Below are 23,749 nucleotides of genomic sequence, written 5' to 3'. Positions count from 1 at the left end.
CTATGGCAAGAGTTGGTGGCCTCTCTGATTTTGTCTGCCTCCATCACTGATCATTTGTATGTGGAAATGTCATTGATGCCAATGTAAACCAGCAAAAATAACTTCTATAGAAAGGAGGTGTAAAACCCTTCCTGCTATTTCTGTAGAAGTTTCCACCTCCCTGTACATTGGACTGGGACACGGAACAACAACAGATGAGTGAGCTTGGTTTGCGTAATGAGGATCTGAAATCCTTTTGGTTCATCACTCGTTCTTTATATCTGTATCAGCTTGCTCCTTCAGTTTATTTTTTCTTTAATTATTTTGCCGATCCGACAATGATATTCTCAAACCAGCTGCTGGTTTGGGATTGCCACACCCTTCAACATCAACAATTGTTAGATCAATTGCACAACATTTCCCCCATTCATAAGCCTGTCCCTGAAACTTCAGTGCAACACATTCTTACTTGGGAGTAGACCCCATGGAGCTCATTGAGACTTAATTCCATTGTATGAATTGCACCACAGTTCTGAACCACACTTGGTATACAGTGTTATCCCCTTTCAATTTCTCATCAGTTTGTTCATTCAATGTCTCCACTTTCTGGAAGATCTGACAGTAATATCTCAGACTGCTGCTACCTGTCTAAGCAGCTAACCTTTTGTTTTTGTTTTTGCAAAACAGATCTGATCATTGTTGTACATCACACAACCATGATTGTTTCAAATTTGGCTTAATTATGCACCAGTCATCCCCTTCACCCAGAGATAATATTCTGATAAGCCCCATGAATGTTGAAGACACCCAACTGAAATGACAAATATGCTGGTTTTGCCCTAGAAGCTGGAAATTGTAGATTATTTGTGGCATCTGTACTGTATACATATTAGGATGGACACAGTAATGCAAGATGGATTCTTGGGCCAGATGCAAAAAGGCTTCTTAAACATCTTGGTGAATATAAGGATCAGTCACATTCATGCCCTAACCCTGAATGAGCCACCTTCCATTCACGGTTTATTCCTCTGCCCCTCTCTCATGCTCATTCCCTTTCTGTGCAAGTCTGGGGATTTGGAGCAGCAGATATTAGCTAGGAGTTTTTTGACAGACACCAGCATGATGGACTGCAAAGCAGCGTGACTGGTGGAGGAAGTGCAATGCTGCTGAACCACAACTGAGAAGTGGGATGGGTGGGTGGAAAGGGGGAAAGGAGCCAGCGAGTCAACTGGAGGGAGGAAATGTGTGTCTGCCTGGAATCCCTAATGAAGCCTGCTCTTTTCAACACAGTGCCAGGAAGTTGAAGTTGAGCAAAAGCAATATATTCTAGCACTGTATAGGTCAGTGGTGTAACTGCTCCAAAACAGCTGGCTAAGGGGATGTTTATGCATATATCTGCTCCTCGCAAAAATATCTACCTTTCAAAACTCCACTTCTGTGCTTCACTGCTAGACAGGACTTTGGAAAGGGCACAGGACAGAATGAGCTATTGCGCTCATGACCTGCTTGTGTGCTTGCTAGAGTCATCTAATTGGCCACTGTGAGAAAAAGGATGCTAGACTAGATGCAGTCTTTTATATTCTTATGACTACTAATGGCTATTCCCCATGATAGCTGAATTTGTATGGCAGTACGCCATTCAATAAAACCATGAAATCTGAACATGAGGTGCTGGAGATAAACCTGCTTGGGTTTTGCAATCAGCCAGTGAGATCCTGATTTCTGGCCCATTGATAAGAGATACTGTAGGTTGAATGGAATGAGGGAAAGGACCTTTGTGAGTTTTCACCACACTTTGGAACTATCTCTCTCCCCTGAGAAATAAGAGCAGTTGATGATGCAGGGTTTGGGAAGATTCAGCAGCCTCATTGTGAAGCTGTTGTCCCAGGGCTGCATCCTTCTTGTTGTTGGTTTTCATCTGTACATGGTGATTCCCACCCTCTGTCACATCTTGAGTCACAAGCTGAGAAGGTAAAAATTAATGGGTGGGCCTTTCCTCTACCATCTCACTTAATGGCTAGGTAAAAGAAAACAGCCAGAGTTGTGTGAGAGAAAGTTGGAAGAAGGCTAGAAGACATGCTTCATCTGTGCTGTGTGGGATTCAAAGCTGCAACTAATGGAGAAACAAGATCTGCTGAGATATTAAAGCTGTATCCCTCTCCGTGTAGTAACTATGTGTAAATAAAACCATACATCCTACAGACACCACAATTTCCACCGACTTTCATTCCAAGGAAACCAAGCCTGGAAAATCTGGATTCTCTCACTACTTCAATATTGGGATGGCTCCTTATATTCCTTGTGTTCGCTTTATTGACTGCTCTCCTGCCGACTTGTCATGTACTATTGCTCGACTTCAAGGGGGTACAATGTGGTTTAAACTGCATTGTATTTTGTTATTATCAGTCATTGCCACTGCCCTGTGCTGTGATAGTGAATCCTCTCAGTTAATTACATTTGGTATGATGAAGTATGTTCTTTTGTCTGCTAGCGATTGCCTATTTACTTTGAGCTCAGTGACTTCACATCTCTTTATCTTTGAGCAAGAAGTGAAGGAACATGGCAAATTATTCCTAGGAAAATCTCTCACGAAGAAGGTCCTTTGCAAAGGATCTGATCCAAGCCTTAAAATCATGACCTTCCACAACTGTCTCAGTCAGATTCCAAGCTGACTTCCATAGAGGGTTAACTTCAGGGGACTTTCTATGCCGATTTTGTGACCCCCGATAAGCTGTCCATGACAGACCACTTCCCAAGAGGGAAAATGACAGAGGTGTGATTTCATCTCGCTTTGGCCAAATGTGGAGACATTTTGCTCTCAAATATAGCACAACTTCACCAGCCACTACATTTGTTAAACTGGTGTCTTGCTACCAACAGACACCCCCAACTAGAGGTGACACTAATATATTAATCAACGTAAATTATTGCCTGCATTCCTTCTTGCTGTGAAAAAAAGGCACATTATTTCAAATTACAGTGATCCAAATCACGGCAATAAATGCAATAAAAAATATGAATGTAATTATTTAAAGTGTTTGTTTCGAAATTCAGCTTTATCTACAAAGGATGTGACACAAATTACAATGCCCTGAGTTACACTAAGAATAGCTCTGGACTCCTTTGTCAGAGAAGACCAATAAACTGAGCTCCAGACAAAGCATACCATCCTGCAGGAAGGCTAATCAGAATCATGTTGGATGTCCCTAACAAGCAATATCCTTGTAGTATTGTTGGCCAAGGGACGCAGGTGGCGCTGTGGGTTAAAGCCTCAGCGCCTAGGACTTGCCGATCGAAAGGTCGGCGGTTCGAATCCCTGCGGCGGGGTGCGCTCCCGCTGCTCGGTCCCAGCGCCTGCCAACCTAGCAGTTCGAAAGCACCTCCAGGTGCAAGTAGATAAATAGGGACCGCTTACCAGCGGGAAGGTAAACGGCGTTTCCGTGTGCAGCTCTGGCTCGCCAGAGCAGCGATGTCACGCTGGCCACGTGACCCGGAAGTGTCTCCGGACAGCGCTGGCCCCTGGCCTCTTGAGTGAGATGGGCGCACAACCCCAGAGTCTGTCAAGACTGGCCCGTACGGGCATGGGTACCTTTACCTTTACCTTTATTGTTGGCCAGGGGAGCAGGGGACCTTTTCCAAAGGTCTGGATTCAGTTCTGGGGAAATACTTTTTTGTTTGTTGAATTTGTAGGCCACCTTGTTCTTAAAGGAGCTGAGGGCATACATGGTTCTTCCCTTCGTCATTTAATCTCCACAACAACCATGTGAGGTAGGTAGGTTAGGTTGTTAGCCAGTGATTGGCCTAAGGTCACACAAGGAGCTTGGTTGGCTGAGTGGGGATTGGAACCTTGGTCTCCCAGATCCTAGCCCAAGACTCCAGCCCAACTTTTCTCAACCTTGGGTTTCCAGATGACATTGTATTACCATATCCCATCATCCCTGACTGCTGCTCCTGCTGGCTACAGATGATGGGAGTTGTAGTCCAACAACATCTGGAAACCCAAGGCTGAGAAAGGCTGCTCTAACCACTACACTACACTGGTTCTCAGTAGTGGACAAGGCCAGGAGGAAAGAAAGTGTGCTGAGCTAGTTTCTACACCCATAGGGACATAGGAAGCTGCCTTATACTGAGTCGGACCATTGATTCCATCTAGCCCAGTATTGTCAAAGTAGAGTAGGGTAGGCTGACCGGCAGTGGCTCTCTAGCATTCCAGACAGGGGAATTCTCTGTCCTACCTGGCGACACCAGGGATTGGACCTGGGACCTTCTGCATTCAACTGAGATACATACTACTGAGCTATGACCTTTCCCCATAGGCTTGTATCTACACACACCCCTATCCTCTACAAAGGCAAACAAGAAGGATTATCACAGCTTGAGATCACATTCTAACCAGGCAAAGTTACAGGTAGGTAGCCGTGTTGGTCTGCTGTAGTCAAAACAAAATAAAAAAATTCCTTCCAGTAGCAGCTTGTTGTTGTTTAGTCGTGTCCGACTCTTCGTGACCCCATGGACCAGAGCACGCCAGGCACTCCTGTCTTCCGCTGCCTCCCTCAGTTTGGTCAAACTCATGCTGGTGGTTTTGAGAACACTGTCCAACCATCTTGTCCTCTGTTGTCCCCTTCTCCTTGTGCCCTCCATCTTTCCGAATATCAGGGTCTTTTCCAGGGAGTCTTCTCTTCTCATGAGGTGGCCAAAGTATTGGAGCCTTAGCTTCAGGATCTGTCCTTCCAGTGAGCACTCAGGACAGATCCTGAAGCTAAGTCTCCAATACTTTGGCCACCTCATAGAAGAGAAGACTCCAATAACAAACTTAGTTGGTCTCTAAGGTGCTACTGGAATGAATTTGTTAAATTTTGTTTTAACCAGGGAAAGACATTCAAGGAAAGTGCAAAGCAGAAGTAGTGAGGGATGTGGGCCTAGAGAGAGGAGGTGCAGCTGGGCAGAGTCCCAGACATCAGGCAAAGAAGCTTGGAAGGCCAGATTTGACTCATTGGACTGATTTTCCCAACATGTTCTCTGCAAAGCTGGAGGATACCCAACCTGAAATAATTTTTATGTTACGGGAATAAAGAGTCCCTGTATAGGTAGGAGGTGAAGCATCCTCAGAAGCCAAGTCTTAATGAGGAAATACCAATTTTTTTGCACCATAGCACTCACTTTTTTCCTCCTAGAAAGTAAGGGGAAATGTCTGTGTGTGTTATGGAGCGAATGCCTGCGAGTGGCGGGGGGGATCTGCTGCAGTCGTGAGCAGAGGATCCATGGTTCCTCTTCCTTCCCTCCTCCGTGGTTACAAAGCATGGATCCACATGGATCCTCAGGATTTTTGCACTGGGCTACTCCAAACTCACTGTCAGATCACATGTATGTGGCCACAGTATGAACCACAAAAATCATATATCCACTATTTCGTTTAGAATATTTTTTTTCTTGTTTTCCTCCTCTAAAAACTACGTGCGTGTTATGGTCTGGTGCGTGTTATAGAGTGAAAAATATGGTAATTGGGAAATGCCATGGAAGAGAACTGCATGGCATTCCTGTTTATCCTCAGCATGCTCTGTCCCACAAAATCCCTCAGCTTTATAGCTGAAGTGATGGAAACATGTTCCTTCCACTTTGGAGGTCACTCCTTTTGATATTTGGAAGTCAGGGACACATAAAATTCTAGAGCTATCCTTTGTCCAGCTTCCTTTTTGCTTGCAATTTTACTCTGTTGGAAGATTGGAATACTTTTTATTCCTTCTGTGCTTTGTTCTGGGACCAGTTACATGGCTCTGAACAGATGCCCACTGTTTCTTTCTAAAAATCCAAACAGATGACATAGTCCATTCTTTTCTAGCCGGGTCAGGCTCACTTGGCAGCTAGAAGGAAGAGAGGAGAATTCAAAGCCTCCTCTACATAGCACATGTCATTTGACCCTATCCCATACAGCCATTCAGGGAGCCCCGGCCATTTGCTTTGGGAAATGTGACATTTGGCCGTGGGCTTAATGGTGCCGTTTCCCTAAAACTGACAGGTGCATGAAAAATTCATGAGTTCCTCAGTGGAATTTTGCAGGGAAATGCTTGTAGTTCTCCAGCCCTTTTGGCTTGCTTGCATCAGTAAAGGAAGCATGAAATAATTAAATTGCAACAAGTTTATCTCAACACAGGAGGAGGTTAGCAACTACACACACACACACACACACACACACACACACACACACACCAGAAAAGCCCCCAACAACCATCAAATGTTGCCTAAAGTCAGAGAAGTGGTCCATCTAGCTCAGTACTGCCTACACTGACAGGCATCAGCTCTGCAGGGTTTCAGATGGAAATCTCTCCCAGTCCTACCTGCAGATGCTGGAGATCGAACCTGTGACCTTCTGTACGAAGGCAGCTGTGATGGCCTGGGATGAAGCCTGCAGAGAGGCAGAGGGCACTAAGTTCCCACAGGAGGAGTGCTCACCTCCAGGCCAGGAGAGGCGAGTCACCTGAGGATCAGGGCCGCCCTATGCCTTGGGGCAGATAAAAACCAGCCAGAACAGTCCCAGGTTGCAGAAGCAATATTGTTGGTCGTCTGTTCCAGCCTGAACCCTGCCCTGTACCCAACTCCAGCTTTTATGGGCTGCCTCCATATTGCTCCTTCGACCTCGGACTGGAGTTGTATCTCGCCTCTCGATTTACCCACGGGACCCGCACAATATACTTGCTCTGATGAAAGAACAATGAGTCATGGCTGTTATGTGACGGGAACTCTATTCAGGATTTCTTATTCTGTCTTGTGGGCTCCCATGTTCAACAATGCAGAAAGAATCTGGGGGCTGCTCATGCTAGTATGGGTGATGGTCAGGGGTGATGAGAGTTGTGGTCCAACAAGTTCTGGAAGGCACCAATTGGATGCCATGATGTATAAGATTGCAGTGAAAACATTGCCAGCCTTTAGCTGCCTGCCCTCTTCACTTTGCAGTGGGCCATTCTGCCTGCCCCACCACTGCTCTGCAGCCTCAAACTTTTGAAAAGAAATAGCCCAGCATTAGTTCCAAATGCATTCACTCTTCAATACAGATTTACAATGTTTACTTTGAAATTTACTACGGTAGATTGCTTTTTGGAAAACTACAAAATATACCAAACACTTAATCCTGCAAGGAAGAAATGATGAGTGTCGGTTTGATATTTGTGGAGCTTTGAGATTTATGAATAAACATTTCCTACCTAATAAGAAATGACTGCCCTGCCTTTTTTCTTGATAGGCATCACAAAGATCTGGTTGGCTACTATGAGAACAGGATGCTAGAATAGATGGGTCGTTGGCCTGATCCAGCAAATCTCTTTTTATGTTCTTATGATCAAAGCCTTTCCCAACACCCCATTAAATTTACCCACCTCCCCAATTCGGCATAGAGGGTTGATGCACAGTAGCAAGCTACTCCTTCCTGGGCTGGGACCTCAGCACACACTAGATACACATGAACATTTCTGTCATATTGTATGGATGCCCAAAGAGCAAGACCAATTCTTCCAAATGCACCCATAGAACAGAGCTAAACCTAATTCTGCTAATCTTCAATTCCACCATCTCCTTCTTCTGTTCCCCAGTTCCTTATTTGCCATCTAGCTAGCTGTAACTCTCAGCATGCAGTTCACCCCCCATGTACCATAATCCATACCTACATCTCCATCACAACCGACACTTGAAACGGCACACTTTAAAATGTGTAGAAATGCACTTCTTCATAGGACCAACTCTACGGTAAGTCAGAGTAAGGTGTTGGTAGAAGTTGTGGGTGCAGAAAATGATGATGAGCTGTTAGGTGACAGAACTGTGTGTGCCCCATGGCCAGGCTTGGGCCACTTAATCTTCTCTGCTGCTCTCTGGGTGTGATGGGGACTTCTGTTCATCACCAGTGCTCAAGTGGCCTTCTGGGTACAGTTGGACTCCAACTCCCATCAATCCCAAACATTGGCCATGCTGGCTGGAGCAGATGGGAACTGGAGTCCAATATAGAGCCATAGGTTCACTGCCCTTTGCTTCAATGGATCTTGGTCAGATTCATCAAGATGTTAGATCCGTATGCCTCCCACACGACCATTATATATTTTGGTTCTCTTGTCCTGTGTGTAACATTTTACATCTGCCCCTGTTAAATTTTATTTGGTTGCTTTCGTGTTATTCCAAAGTAACATGTATGGAGGTGGCTTCTTTGCTGTATAAATCCCCACGTTGATATTTAGGAGTTGTTCTGAAGGCTGCTGTTTGCAAGGATAATGAAGAGAGCATTGGCTTTGTGTGTGCCTTTGTGCTATAGACCTCCGATGCAAGCTGCAGAAAGTGTAACGGAACAAATTTATTTGCAGCCATGTAATTAGAGGGTATATATACTCTCCTCTTCATTCCTGTAATTAAAAGGAAACTTTTATTTCTCATTTGCTTTCCCAGAGGTAATTTTAGAGGGAGCATAATTAGAAAACTATATTACTTTTGAAATCAACACTTTTGTCCCTACACAGCTCTGGAGTGGAAGTGAGCCCCCTCCTACTGGTAATAAGGTTCTCTTAAGAATGGATTTTGCTATCCGGATTCCCAAAGAGTGTAAAAGAAGAGTCAATGCATAGGAAGGGCTGCCTTTGAGAAAAGGAAAAGTGAAAAAGGATACGGCCCTGCGCTTACAACTGCTTGGTTCAGCAAATAAATTGCTAAGTTGCAAAGACACTGAGAAAGGGGGGAGGGGGAGAGAGAGAGAGAAATACCTGTCTTAAATGCAGAGGCAGAAGCTCTGAGCACATTAATCAACACACATCTGCAACGTTGTAAACTTACACATCTACCCTGTGTTATAATTATGTGGGGGGGGGGGCTGATAGAATTGGGGGGGGGACCAGAGAAGAACAAGGCTCCTTAGCAACACCGATTACTTTCTGCTTTGGAGCAAAAGGAGCTGGAAATTCTCTGGATGTATTAAGAAAGTAGTAGACTTACAGATTTTGTTGCATTTCTCACCAAACAGGAAATCATTCAAGGTGACGGCTTGTATAGCCAGTGACTTCTGCTTATGCAATAGAATCATAGAATCTGAAGGTTGGAAGGGATCCAAAGGGTCTTCTGAAATCTGCTCTGGGAATTTGTCCAACCTTCTGGAGTAGATTTGGGGTCATTTTGATGAGAGGGAAGGGAAGTTTCACTGCATAAGAAGAAGTCATTCTGGTGGCATATTGTAGAATCATAGGATCACAGAACTGTCGAGTTGGAAGAGACATCTAGTCACCTAGTTCAACCCCCTGAAATGCAGGAATCTAAGCATCCAAGACAGATGGCCATCCAAACTCTGCTGAAAAACCTCCAAGGAAGGAGAGTCCACCACCTCCCGAGGGAGAGTGTTCAGACAGATCTTACTGTCAGAAAGCTTTTCTTGACGTTGATTTAGTTGCTTCCCAGCATTTGCTGCAGAAACCTGCTCTTTAAATTGGAGCAAAGATCAACCCATGGGAAATCTGAATTGACATTTGCTCCAATTCTGCTTTAAAGAGCATGTTTCCCAATGAAGCTTTAACAATGAATATGGGTAGGTGGGAATGAAGAGCAACATATACAGGAGCTTGGCTCAGGCAGGCTTAAAATGGTGATTGAGTTACAAAGGCATACTTAAGTCTTGCTTAAAATGTAATCTGAACACGGAGCTCAGATTTTCAGATGTTGTCACATCAGGGAAGCCTCAGAGAGTTCTCCCTAGCATGTTTATGGGAAACTCTGTGAGCTTCAGCTTTTATCACGTGCCTATTTAGCAAAACATGAGGTAGGTAAGGTAAAGGACCCCTGCACAGTTAAGTCCAGTCGGATTTCACTCTGGGGTGTAGCACTCATCTCCACTTTTAGGTTGAGGGAGCCAACGTTTGTTGTCAGACAGCTTTTCCAGGTCATGTGGCCAGCACAACTAAACTGCTTCTGGCACAACGGGGCAACGGGATGAGTGCCAGAGTGCACGGAAATGCTGTTTGCCTCTGAAACATGAATTCAAAACATGAATTATTGGTTTGACTGCATTTTAAATATGTCACGAACACCACCCTGCAAGATCTCATGAGAGATCAAGGGAGAAGCAAGCACACTCACCGTCTTAGACACACACAGTGCCAGGAAGAGTCACCCCATGCACAATGCTGTCCAGGGTGAGGTTTACAGCAGAGGGCTTCATTCCAGCAATATGGACTCCACGCAGCTTCACAAGAGCTTTGCAGCCCAACGGTAGAGTAATAGACACCCTGCTTTCTAGCAACAGCCAGCACTGCTTCCACAGTGAGTCACAGCGAGCCGAAGACAAGCTGCAATAAGACAAGTGCTATCTCACTCAATTGCACCCTGCCTGGGATTTTCCAGACAGTTCATAAGAATAAATTTGATTGTGTTGTTTTATTTTCCACCATGAGCTGGCTTGAGACCACTTAGGCACTGAAGGCTTGAACTATAAAATAAAGAGCTCTACAAAGTACTATATACAGTAAGTAAATATGGAAGGGCTGTAGCTCAGTGACAGAGTGTCTCCTCTGCACAAAGGAGGTCCCAAGTTAAATCCACAGCATCTCCAAGCAAGATTGGGAGCATCCCTCATTGGAAATACTGTCAGTAAGCTTACAAACCATTGCAACTATGTGGTATTTAAGTTTTCAGCACAACAGAAAATAAATAATTCAGGGATGTGGAGCCATTTCTAAAGGATGCATTCCTCTCTGAGCAACTTGACAGGGCCCACATGTCCATGGCAGGTGAGACTAGAGGTCAAAGCTGGTGGAGCAATGAATGTAAATGTTACCTTTGTAGGGTAGGGTTGTAGGGTTTGTAGGGTTGACACATAAAAAGGTAAAGGTAAAGGACCGCTGACAGTTAGGTCCTGCTGCAGACGACTCTGGGGTAGCAGCACTCATCTCGCTTTACAGGCTGAGGGAGCCAGTGTTTGTCTGCAGACAGTTTTTCTGGGCCAGCATGGCTAAGCTGCTTCTGGCAAAACCAGAGCAGCACGCGGAAACGCCATTCCTGCCGGAGTGGTACCTATTTATCTTCTTGCATTTTTTGTGTGCTTTTGAACTGCTAGGTTGGCAGGAGCTGGGACTGAGCAACGGGAGCTCACTCCATCGCAGGGATTCGAACCACTGACCTTCTGATCGTCAAGCCCAAGAGGCTCAGTGGTTTAGACCACAGCACCACCTGTGTCCCTAGATTTGACACATACCTGTTCTCCATCCAAGCAAGAAAGAGGCATTATCATCAGAGTTCAAGGACACATTGCAGACAGGCAAAAGCACTGCAGGAGGGTTCAAAGCAGAATTGGTGAATGATGTAGACAAAGGGAGTGGGGATGTGGTTGGGGAGTGGACATTGCCTGTGGAGGGTCTTGGGGGCCAGAGTGAAAAGCCTGAAGCTCTGCATTTTGATCTCTAGCTTGAGGAATTCCACCCCTCGTATAGGCAATACTGGTGGCATGTTGTCAGTGGACAAGGGGGGAGAAGGCTAGTCTCCTAAATGGTCCCCTGGTGCCTCATTCCCAAAGCCTGGGAAGCTTCTGCCTGTGTTAGTAAAGGTAAAGGGTCCCCTGACCATTAGGTCCAGTTGTGGCTGACTCTGAGGTTGCGGCGCTCATCTCGCTTTATTGGCTGAGGGAGCCGGCGTACAGCTTCCGAGTCATGTGGCCAGCATGACTAAGCCGCTTCTGGCGAACCAGACCAGCACACGGAAACACCGTTTACCTTCCCGCTGGAGTGATACCTATTTATCTACTTGCACTTTGACGTGCTTTTGAACTGCTAGGTTGGCAGGAGCAGGGACTGAGCAACGGGAGCTCACCCTGTCCCGAGGATTCGATTCAAACCGCCAACCTTCTGATCAGCAAGTCCTAGGCTCTGTGGTTTAACCCACAGCACCACCCGCGTCCCAAATCCACCCGTGTCCCAAGCTATGTGTTATGGAGTGCCTGTGTTATGGAGATGCAATTATCTGATGGATCCAAGAGCCCTCCTGTCACCTTCCCAAAACCTGCCTGGCTTTGGGAAGGCGGTAGGAGGGCTCTAGCATCTTGTCATAGGCCTGTTGCCTCCTTCCCAAAGCCCAGGAAGCTTCTGGCCAGCTTAGAGAGGGAGGCACAATGCTCATGTGCATGATGTCACATGGCAACATTCCCCCCATTGCCCTCACAAGCTGGCGCCTTTGGCCCTAACTGTTCCCCTACAAAAAAGTTCACCGCACGCCACTGGCCAGTACTGAGTTAGATGGACCAGTGGCCTGACTCAGTAGAACGGATCCCCCTTTGCTCTTTGTTCCTGTTCGGCTACACAGTAGGAAAGAGATGTTGTCTTCAAGGACTGCTTGTGGGCTTCCAATAAGTGTTTACCTAGCTTATGGGGAAACAAGCTTCTGAAGCTGATCCAGCAGTGCTATCTTCACATTTAGCAATGCCCAGAAGTTGATTTTGAGACATGCTTTCTTTGAATTACCTTCGGGTGGTATTGAACTAAGTCTTACTGATTGAAATTAATGGACCTATCATAGATTTCAGTAGATCTACTCTGCTTAATGCCATCCTATCTTTGTGTCTGCTGCAGATCTACCAATCCCTCTTTTGCTGGGATCCATTAATAGCATCTTCATACCTGCTTCAAGTCACCTTACCTACGAAACCCATGGCCCAGTGCTGGAAATAATAATAATAATAATGCCCCGATAGCAACAAATATATTGGTGCAGTAACATGAAACCCTCAGAGGCAGATAGCCTATTATGTTATACAGTCTGATGTCTGCATTCCTGTTACAAGTAGAAAGAAAAGACCAGGGTCCCCCCTTCTACCTTCCAATTATTACATGCCATTTCCCTGATAATGAAAAGGTAACGATACAAGTGAGTTCACTCACCATTTCCCCGATTTATTGTTAATTGCAACAGTATTTTGCTCTAATAAATCCTGCCATTTGGAATTTTCTTATGGATGCCAAATTCCTCGCCATAAATTCATCCAAAGAATATGCGCAAGTGCTGCATGGTGCAAAATGATAAAACTATTTCCCAGAGATTTATTGGACTGTTAGTGTTTTAACATCTGTGGCTTTAGACCATTAGTACTTTGCTTTCCTCTTCTTCCAGACTCTGACAATACACGAGGGCAGGTTTAATAGTCGATATTAAAAATCTAAGAGCTGCATGTTGTAAGGCCGCACAGATCATTTGTTCAGAGCTGTTTTCGGGACAAGCTTCTCGCCATCTGTTGTTTGTGAGTTTCCTCGTGCAGGCGGGAAGCACAGCAGAAATGCTAAACTTGGTTGGATTTGATCAAACTGCCAATTTGGGGCCCTGGAAAATAATTGTAGACAGAAATCATGATATAAAGTAACTGGTGGGACCCACAATATTGATGCACTGACTACTAGCCATGCTGGCTATGCTCTGCCTCAACAGCTGGAGGCAGTAGCATAGCTGTCAACTTACAGATTTGAAAATAAGGGACCAGCAGCCTCGGAAATAAGGGATCAGCAGCCAAAATAAGGGATCAACAATTACTTTGATAAAATACATATTTTGTTGCGTGCAAATGGCTTTAGATACCTATTAGGTCCATAAATTACCATATAGCATATATTAAACGCAAAAATAACAGCAACAATTTGTTGTTGACAAAGCACAGCTGGACATAGAAAGGGCCCCATTACCTTCAGTAGCTTATTTAAGGGACATCATCAATAAGGGACAGCAGCGGGGCATGGCGCTGGGATAAGGGACTGTCCCGCCAAAGGACACTGGCAAACTGGAACGTGTCCAGAGGAGGGCCACCAAAATGGTCAAAGGCCTGGAAACGATGCCTTATGAGGAACGGCTAAGGGAGCTTGGGCATGTTTAGCCTGGAGAAGAGGAGGTTAAGGGGTGATATGATAGCCATGCTCAAATATATAAAAGGATGTCATATAGAGGAGGGAGAAAGGTTGTTTTCTGCTGCTCCAGAGAAGTGGACACGGAGCAATGGTTCCAAACTACAAGAAAGAAGATTCCACCTAAACATTAGGAAGAACTTCCTGACAGTAAGAGCTGTTCGACAGTGGAATTTGCTGCCAAGGAGTGTGGTGGAGTCTCCTTCTTTGGAGGTCTTTAAGCAGAGGCTTGACAACCATATGTCAGGAGTGCTCTGATGGTGTTTCCTGCTTGGCAGGGGGTTGGACTCGATGGCCCTTGTGGTCTCTTCCAACTCTATAATTCTATGATTCTAAATAAGGGACGCTTGACAGCTATGGGCAGTAGTGCTTCTGAGTACCAGTTTCTGGAAGCCACAGGATGGAAGGGTGCTCTTGTGTTTGGGTCCTGCTTACATGCTTCAGATTGGGGAATCTGGCTGGCCATTGTGAGAACATGATGCCGGACTAGATGGGCCACTGACCCTGATCCAGCAGGAATCTTCTTACGTTCTTCATAAATTGAATTGAAATACTTTATTGTCACTTGTACAACTTGTATACAGTGAGATTACACGGGCACCCCCCACTCAACTCTCTTAGTCTTAATTCCCCTCGTTTACTGATGCACACCCACCAAACCTGAATGTCAGTTGCCCTGTTGTTATCTTTTCATTCAGCAGCCTAACAGCCCACAGATAGAAGCTGTTCTTTACCCTGTTGGTGCAACTAATCATGCTTCTATATCTTCTGCCTGAGGGCAGGAGTTCAAGAAAGTGCCGGCCAGGGTGTGAATCATCCCTGAGAATTTTCCTCACTCTCCTGAGGCAATGTTCTTCCACTATTTAATTCAGTGGATTCACGGGACAGCCCATAATATCTTGTGCTGTATTCACCACCATCTGTAGGCACTTCCTATCGGTTGGTGTCAAACCAGCATACCACACTGTGATGCAGTATGAAAGGAGACTTTCTATTGTTGACCCATAGAAGGAGATCATCAAATGTTGATTGACATCGTTCTTCAGCAATACTCTGAGGAGATGGAGTCTCTGTTGGGCTTTCTTAACCACCTGGGTTTTATTTATTTATTATTTATTTATTTATTTATTTATTTATTTATTTATTTATTATAAAACAGCCCAATCCAGTTTTTCACCTCACATGTAGAACCTGCGTGGGAACTGATGAGTATTATAGACTCTGCTTCCTTCACTTTTCAAATCGTAAAAGGAAAGCTCTGAATTCGGGATCATGATCAAGGAGAGTTATTGTGATCCTCTGTTATGAATAACAATGTCACAGCTGGGCCACCGGCCAAAGCTGATGGAAGGCCACTGAGGTCACTTATGCCTCCAGAGATAGTGCTGGATCCAGAAGTGTCCCCAAGTGACCATCAGAGCTGGCCCTCTCCTTGAGCTGAGCCTAAAGGTATCTGTTGGTACTTTGCAGTCCAGCATGCACAGTCCACTCTTGAAAGAGGGCTAAGCAATTAAAAGCAAGGACCTACAATGGTTGCAGCTTGGAAGGAGTCACTGGACATTCTCCCAGATTGACTTGAGTCATATCCAGGGCTACATGATTAAATGTTTATAGGCAAAGCTATACACCAGTTTTAATAAACTAACTACCAGCAGCTTAATGAAAAGCTTCTGCTGCATTAAGAGATAAGAGTCTTTCCAGGAATGTTCATCTTAGATTGATATGGACCTCCCCAAATTAAAGTACCTCTTTCCATCTGCAATTATCATGCTAATGACAGTCTCCATCTCCCAGCAGAGGAAGGCAAATCTGTGCCATTTCTTGTATTTTAATTTTGGATTACGTAGCCCTTCTTTCTTTTTCAGCTTTAGCATAGAGTTTGATATATTTTCAGAGAGAAAACTGGTTGTCTTGGCAATATCCTTTCTTCTGCTAAAATGAGACTTTTGCTTATTTCTTTTTTTACTCCATTGATACCCCGAGAGCACTGGCCACTCCCAGACCAATTCATCACAAACAAGGTAACCAAACAATGCAACTCAGATCCATAGCCCTTTGCTTATCTATCCATTGTCTGCATGCATTTGCATTTTATTGTATTTAGTATGGATATTTATATCACTTACACACATCCATTTATTTTCACATGGGTGGGGCTGAGAACATTACCCAACCCTCAGCACACACCCAGCTTCCATTGATTTAAAGGGTTAAGTTTCATTTTTTAAAAAAAATATATATTTATTAGGTTTTTTCAAAGGGAGAAACACATAACTACCACAAAAGTGAAAAGAAATAAAACATAATCAAAAATACATATAAAACAAATCAGAACAATAGAATAGAGAAAAATAAAATTCCACCCAACAAAATACAAAACGTAAAAACTCCAACTTTTAAAATCATACTTGATTAGCTTCCTTTCTTGACTTCCTCACGCCTCCCTTTTTTGTGTTCCTCTTTACCCAATCAGATACAGCAAATCCTTACCCTCTTTCAGATCTCATTTCTAATTATTAAGTTCATTCTATTATGTCTCCAATCTTTCCTCCTTATACTTAAACACCTTTAAAATGTTATTTACTTTCGACATAATATAGCTTTAGTCTTTCACCCTTTTCTATTACATTTTTGCATACTTTTTTAAACTATGTCACTAATGCCATATTATTTCCATATCCAACATTGTTTAACATTCATAAACTTTGCAGTGTTTCTGCAGATAGTCTTTGAACTTCTTCCAGTCCTCTTCCACCGATTCTTCTCCCAGGTCTCGGATTCTGCCAGTCATTTCTGCCAACTCCATATAGTCTATCACTTGCATCTGCCATTCTTCCAAGGTGGGCAAATCTTGTGTCTTCCAATACTTTGCGATGAGTATTCTTGCTGCTGTTGTCGCATACATAAAAAACGTTCTATCTTTCTTTAACACCAATTGGCCGACTATGCCCAAGAGAAAGGCCTCTGGTTTCTTAAGGAAGGTATATTTAAATACCTTTTTCAGTTCATTATATATCATCTCCCAGAAAGCCTTAATCTTTGGGCACGTCCACCATAGGTGAAAGAATGTACCCTCAGACTCTTTACATTTCCAGATTTAAGGGTTAAGTTTCAAAGGAGCTTACACAAGTCCACACAAATGACACAGGCTCCTGTATGTGTGACATAGGAGCTTGGCAACTGGAGGAATCTGTATCACATCAGGTTGACCAGAATCAAGAAGTCTGTGACCCTTTGGATGACATTGATCCAACTCCCCATGAGCCCCAGCTAACATGGCTAGTGGTCAACACCTGTCTAGTGGTCAATGTATATTGCACTTAAGACACACTTAAGATGTTTTATTTGCAGCTGCACTTCTCTGGTTCGCCAGAAGCGGCTTAGTCATGCTAGCCACATGACTTGGAAGCTGTACACCAGCTCCCTCAGCCAGTAAAGCAAGATGAGCACTGCAACCCCGGAGTCGTCCGCGACTGGACCTAATGGTCAGGGGTCCCTTTACCTTTACCTCCTTATATATCAGACAGGTGTCATCTCTATTATCATTTCAGCTCCTGCTAAAGACCTTTCTTTTCTAATAAAGATTTCATGTGGGGATTTCAATTTTGGACAGTATCTGTATTGAGCTTCAAAGTCGCCCAGAGTGAATGGGGCAAGCCAGCGGTTATCATCATCATCATCATCTTGTTGTTGTTGTTGTTGTTGTTGTTGTTGTTGTTGTTGTTGACATTAGTTTGAAAACTTGCCCATCTTTAGTGCAGACAACATGGACTGTAGCTGCTGCTTTAGATCATGTTATTGTGTACAATTGCCAACCACTATGTACAAAAGTATAGTGTGAAAAAGTGGCTCCTGTTCAGTTCAAAGACTGTACACATGTGTACATAGCCTTAGTTTCTAGCTTCTGCTTCCAGGCCCTCTGTGGTGTTTGCCTCCTAGGATGGGTCATAGGAAAGGGTTAAAATAGGTGTGATGTGATTGGCCAGTGAGAATGCAAGGGGGGAATAAAAGTTAGAGTGGGAGGTTTTGAAAGTCAGTTGAGGTTTGGGAGTTGAGGTTTGGGAGTTGAGGTTTGGGAGTTGGGAGCTGAGGTTTGGGAGTGAAGAAGGAAGAGGGAGGTTTAGGTGTGGGTTGGTAGAGTTGTATTGTGAGACAGTGAGTGGAATTGTTAGGTGGAGTTAGATAGATAGTTGGAATAATCAGTTTGGAGTTGTTAGGAACTAAGAATAAGAAACTGACAAGAGAAAAATTAACTGAAACCATAAGATTGTTCCTGCATTTAAAAATAAACTTGATTATTTGTTTATGTTAACAACTGACTGGACTCTGTGTGTCCCCATGCGATACAGGGTGGTGGCAGCGGAAAAAGCAATCACAGTGGCGGCACAGGGTCAATAGACCGTCAAACGTCCGGGGGCCCTGTGTGTAATTGCCACACCCTCATTTCCCCCAAAGCTCTGCTTCTTTCACCATGACTTTCATGAAAGCACTCTTGTATTCCACAGGTCTAGACGATAATGGCTCCTACAGAACTTCATGGAAATGGCCCATCCTTCAACTCGAATTGATCCTCACAACCAAAGGCCCCCATGTTGCTTTTGCCCAGCTCCAATGCAGAAAAGAGTTTCCTCCATTTGATCATTGCAACAAGCTGAGCACAGCCATCTGATATGAAACAGGTGTTTTGCCCTGGAATGGTTTCTGAGCACTCGACAACCAATGTACAATCTTCCACTGGAAAAGAAAGAAATCTGTTGCCCGGTTGGTTGGTTTATTTTCTCCTGAAATCTTAGTTTCCTAATTAAACAGCTGGTTCCTTCTCAGCAGAGATAAATTCAGTTTACTAAATGGGATTTCAGAGGTCCGCATCAGGGTCTCAGTGGCCTAGACTTCTCGCAGATAACATCTGGAGAGTCAATTACTGCCTCAGCCAAGATCTATCGCACATAACATCTTAGAGACGCCAGAAGATTAACATGGGAAAGCTACTGTCCTATAAAGAAATTTCCTCGGGTGATTATCCAGCGGTTCCAGTGAGTAATGCGTGGGTAGGTGTCTTAGAGGAAAGACTGAAGATATTAAAATGCATTGCTACACTTCATCTGAGGCCAGAATAATCCCAAATCCACTCTGTTCATCTCAGGCGAGCAAGAGAGCCATAGAAAACACTGAAACAGGGTCCTTGCTAAGCTTTGCAATGGGTGAACCAACATCTCTCATCACTACTGGGGGAGTTCAGGGGGATTCATGAGCACAGCAGCCTTCTGCCCTCACAAGATTGCAGCAACAGGCATTCTGAGGCATATTGCCTCTTATTTTCCTCTCTCCTCTGCTCCACTGGTTGAATTAAATTTACACCGTAAGCTGCTTGGGGCAGGGACCTAATATTTACTTATTTTCTCTGTAAACACCTTGTACACTGATGGCAATATGTGACAACCTGCAATAATGTACGGCATGAACATTAGTTTTGATCCGAAGACTTCCTTCTGTAAGTGGAAGGCTTACAGTTCTCATGTAAAAGTTACCTTGAAAGTATCATTCCAATTTTAGTATATGTGCTGCCGAAGCGAGCACAATGTATTTTAATTTATTAATTTTATTTTGTTATCCCTGTTTTGCTGTATGATGTATTGAATATGGGCCTATGGCCGTAATAAACTATCTATTCTATTCTACCTTGAAAGTAAGAATACGACCTCTCCAATTGTCGGGTTGCCAAATTCTGTGTTTGGGGGACAACCTAGAATTTAGGTGAGCCAAATGTGGTTTTATTTATTTATGCCCGCATTCCTGGAAGTTCTGCTTTGAATATTGTAAAAATAACTCCACACACGTACACTCACATCCATACTTCAATATAAATAAAAGACAAGTGAGTTGTAGGATTAATTACCCCACTGTCTAACAGAGACCACCATGCTGTAGAGGCTGACAAACGGTTCACAAAATGTTTTCTTAGTTAAGCGTTGGATCACAAGGGATAGCCCAGCAATTTGTCAAGCTGAATTAATGGATTTCTGGTAGGCGGTCTAGCATTTACATTTGAGTCAAATCACAGGTGATCTTTGCTATATTGAGCTGTCTTCGTTTCCTCACTTAGACTCCCAGACGGCTGGTTATACTGGAGCGCCATGTCACGAATGCCCCTAGTCTTGATTTCCTGTTTGTCATGCTCTACTGAGTGAGGAAAGCAGCACAGTTGTAGGAGGAAACCAACCACAAAGAGTGCTTTATTTAACTAGATGGCCATGCCTCTAGGGGTAACCAAAGAAAGTGACTTTGTCATTTTTGTTATTTTCAGTAATCCTGAAAGAGTGGGCAATACGTTTTAATTCACCTTGCTGCAAGAAGGATATTTGCCAGCACCCTGTTATACCCAGTGCTTTTTTTCTGGGGGTACTCAATGGTATGCATTACTGGCACCTCCCCCCCCAAATATTAAAAGTGTGGCACTTGCTGTAACAACTTCATGGTGAATACCAGCACCCTTTTTTCCTTAACAAAGAAGGAAAAAAGCACTGGTTTTACCAACGCAGAAGGAAGAAAGGGTTAATTGTAACCATCTGCAATTTGGAGGTGCCATGTCAAACTTCACATCTGCTTCATTGACTACGCAAAAGCCTTTGACTACATGGACCACAGCAAACTTTTTTTTTTGGGGGGGGGGGTTCTAAAAGAAATGGGAGTGCCAGACCACCTTATCTGTCTCCTGAGAAATCTCTATATGAGACAAGAAGCAACAGTTAGAACTGGGTATGGAACAACTGATTGGTTCAAAATTGGGAAAGGAGTATGACAAGGCTGTATATTATCTCCCTGCTTATTCAACTTACACGCAGAATACATCATGAGAAAGCTGGACTGGATGAATCCCAAGCCAGTATTAAGATTGTCGGAAGAAATATCAACAACCTCAGATATGCAGATGACACAACCTTGATGGCAGAAAGTGAGGAGGAATTAAAGAACCTCTTAATGAGGGTGAAAGAGGAGAGCGCAAAATATGGTCAGAAGCTCAACATCAAAAAAACTAAGATCATGGCCACTGGCCCCATCACCTCCTGTCAAACAGAAGGGGAAGAAATGGAAGCAGTGACAGAATTTACCTTCTTGGGCACCATGATCACTGCAGGATTCCCCCCCCCCCATTCAAGCAGGATTTAAATGATACGGACCTCTTACACTTCACAGGAAGCTCAGAGGGCTGCTTTGCAAGGTTCCCTGCAGATGTGTGACCCATGATGTACGTTCTATCCCTAAATAGGTCTATTTAGAAACTAGTCATTTTCAGTTCAATGCAGCTTACTCCCTGGGAATAGGTGTTAGCTTTGCTGTCTTAGTCATGTGTAGGGATGGACACCTCTCTCTTTATTAATTTCCCATGCATTCCCTCGTAAGTCCATGTTGACATTTTTGCTGGCAGCTGCTCATTTAGTAATATCTAAACATTGGCGCTCAATACACTCATGGTACGCTCAGGTGCTGCAGAGTCCTCCCCTCCCTTCGGTCACTTCACAGATAATAATTAGCGAGCAGTTTTATAGTCCTTTTATTACAGCTTCATGTTGCGAGCAAAATACGCAGCTCTCCGCAAGGAGGGCAGTTGCCTACTCTAAACCCTCCTTTCAACTTCCGCAGCAAGAAAGGTGCTAGCGGGAAGTTCCTCCCTCCCTCTGCCTCCCTTGTTCTCTGATTTGTTCAGATCTCTGAGACGTGGGGAGGGGGGGTCCCCCACACTCTCAACTGATGTCTCTTCTAGCTGTTCCCTCCCTTCTGGTTCCCCTGTCCTTATCTCATAGCTAGGTAACTCCTCCCTAAGCTATTCAGCTTCTATGTCGGTATCTGGCTCTCTCTCTGCTTCTGAAAACGCTGGAGGCAGGGTGTGTGTGAATATTCCCCCTCCTCTTCTGAGAGAAGCTGATCTACCTGCGACTGCATTCCCCAATCTTCAGGTCCAGACCAGTCCCAGACAGGTGTGGTCCATTGCTCTCGTTGAGAAATTGACCTGCCAGGTTCAGGATGGCCAAAGGCAAGATGGGTCCTTTATCCTTTTGCAACACCTGGCATCCATTCATCTCCCATATGCATACCCTTCAACTGAAAACTGGGGCATCCCAATTTGTAAAGCAATAGCACAGTGAGCATTTTAGTCACCACAATCTTGCACGATCTCACACTGCTATAAAACCCTAAAAAACGTGCTTGGAGGTGGGGGAGAGACTGCAATCTCCTGCAGGTCACATGACTCGCACGGGACCATGGCCCCGGAAGACATGCATTCCAGTTTTTGGCTTGGACATGTTGGAGGGTATGCATATGAGACGGAACGATCCATCAAGTCAACGTCCCCAGACCCAAGGAAGCAAACATCAGGAAAGACCTACTGGATTATATGTGTTATAATGTGGTTCTGAGGAGTGGTTTCAATTTTAAGCTGCTTCTCCACCTTTCTCCAAACAATGACAGACTAGCTGCTATTGTTGTTGTTTATTGTATTCTGAATTACGTTTATTATATGTGAAAAGGCCACTAAATGCATTTTTTAAAAATAAATAAATCAGTTGATTGTGTTCTATTCTGCATTCATCTTTGTGTGCAGCCCAGTGAGGTATTAAAGCTGTTTTTTTTTAAAAAAGGAGATAGGTAAAGGTAAAGGTACCCCTGCCCGTACGGGCCAGTCTTGACAGACTCTGGGGTTGTGCGCCCATCTCACTCAAGAGGCCAGGGGCCAGCGCTGTCCGGAGACACTTCCGGGTCACGTGGCCAGCGTGACATCGCTGCTCTGGTGAGCCAGAGCCGCACACGGAAACGCCGTTTACCTTCCCGCTGGTAAGCGTTCCCTATTTATCTACTTGCACCCGGGGGTGCTTTCGAACTGCTAGGTTGGCAGGCGCTGGGACCGAGCAACGGGAGCGCACCCCGCAGCGGGGATTTGAACCACCGACCTTTCGATCGGCAAGCCCTAGGCGCTGAGGCTTTAACCCGCAGCGCCACCCGCGTCCCCCCCCCCAAAAAGGAGATACTGAACCAGAAATATATTGTGTTTGTCTGGGTGTGGATGTATCACTTATTTTCTCTTATTAAGGAAAGCTAGTTTCTTGTAAGGTTTCTGAAACCAATGGACTGTTATAGGCTTTTCCAATCGCTTCCTTCCTTCTGAAACAGATCTGAAACTAATTAGAACACACACAGGGAGAGAAAGAGAGAAAGAAGAGAGAGAGAGAGAGAGAGAGAGAGAGAGAGAGAGAGAGACCACCACCACCAAACACCAAATGGCAGGAATAAAAAAGGAAAAAAACTGGCATTTTCCCAGACAATCCAATCATTTTTCGTATGGGCCAAAGAGCTCTTCAAGCTTCTTCACCACACATCTGCCTCCTTCAAGAAATCCCCCTGCTGTATTTTCCTCATACAGTTGGGTCTCTTCCAAATGCACCTGCATGGAAAGCACCTTATTAGCAAAATACCGAAGGAGCCAGCCAGCTTTTTTGCATTTTGCATTAGCATCCGGCCCGTGAATGCTGTGTGGCGGAGCCGCCAGCAGCGAGATGTTCCGAATATGGCATTTGCAGGCCTAGTCGGAGTCCTCCTGTGTGTGAGACGTATGTGTGAAATGCCATTACCAGTCCTCAGCAGGCCACATCCGTGCCATCGCCTAGATTTGGAGGGCAAGCAAATGAGGGTTTAGAGCCGTGCTGTGCAAGATTAAGAGCTGTGCCAGCTTCCCATGCAAACCTCTCCCTCAAACTTCAGAAACGACAAGATGCTTGATGTTCGCAAAGCATCTCCCAGTGGTTTGCTTTCCATTTCAGAATAGTCCTGAAGGGGTGGCGCTCTGAAAATATGAAACTGCCTTCTCTGCTGGATCAGATCTG

At 44.5% G+C, this 23,749-nt stretch overlaps 1 protein-coding gene and 1 long non-coding RNA gene across 2 annotated transcripts in view; one reads left to right on the top strand and one right to left on the bottom strand.

The window, feature by feature from the left end:
• The window catches only part of RIT2 (Ras like without CAAX 2), a 268,111-nt gene that overhangs the window by 44,032 nt on the left and 200,330 nt on the right, over nt 1-23,749 (bottom strand). The window lies entirely within an intron of this gene.
• LOC310827282 lies at nt 17,797-18,186 on the top strand. Its single transcript, XR_014556274.1, has 2 exons — nt 17,797-17,927; nt 17,977-18,186. It is a non-coding gene; the product is annotated as an uncharacterized lncRNA (long non-coding RNA).

Source organism: Podarcis gaigeae (assembly GCF_964106915.1).
Source record: "Podarcis gaigeae genome assembly, chromosome: 11".
Taxonomy (NCBI): Eukaryota; Metazoa; Chordata; class Lepidosauria; order Squamata; family Lacertidae; genus Podarcis; species Podarcis gaigeae.
This window is presented reverse-complemented; position numbering and strand designations above follow the sequence as displayed.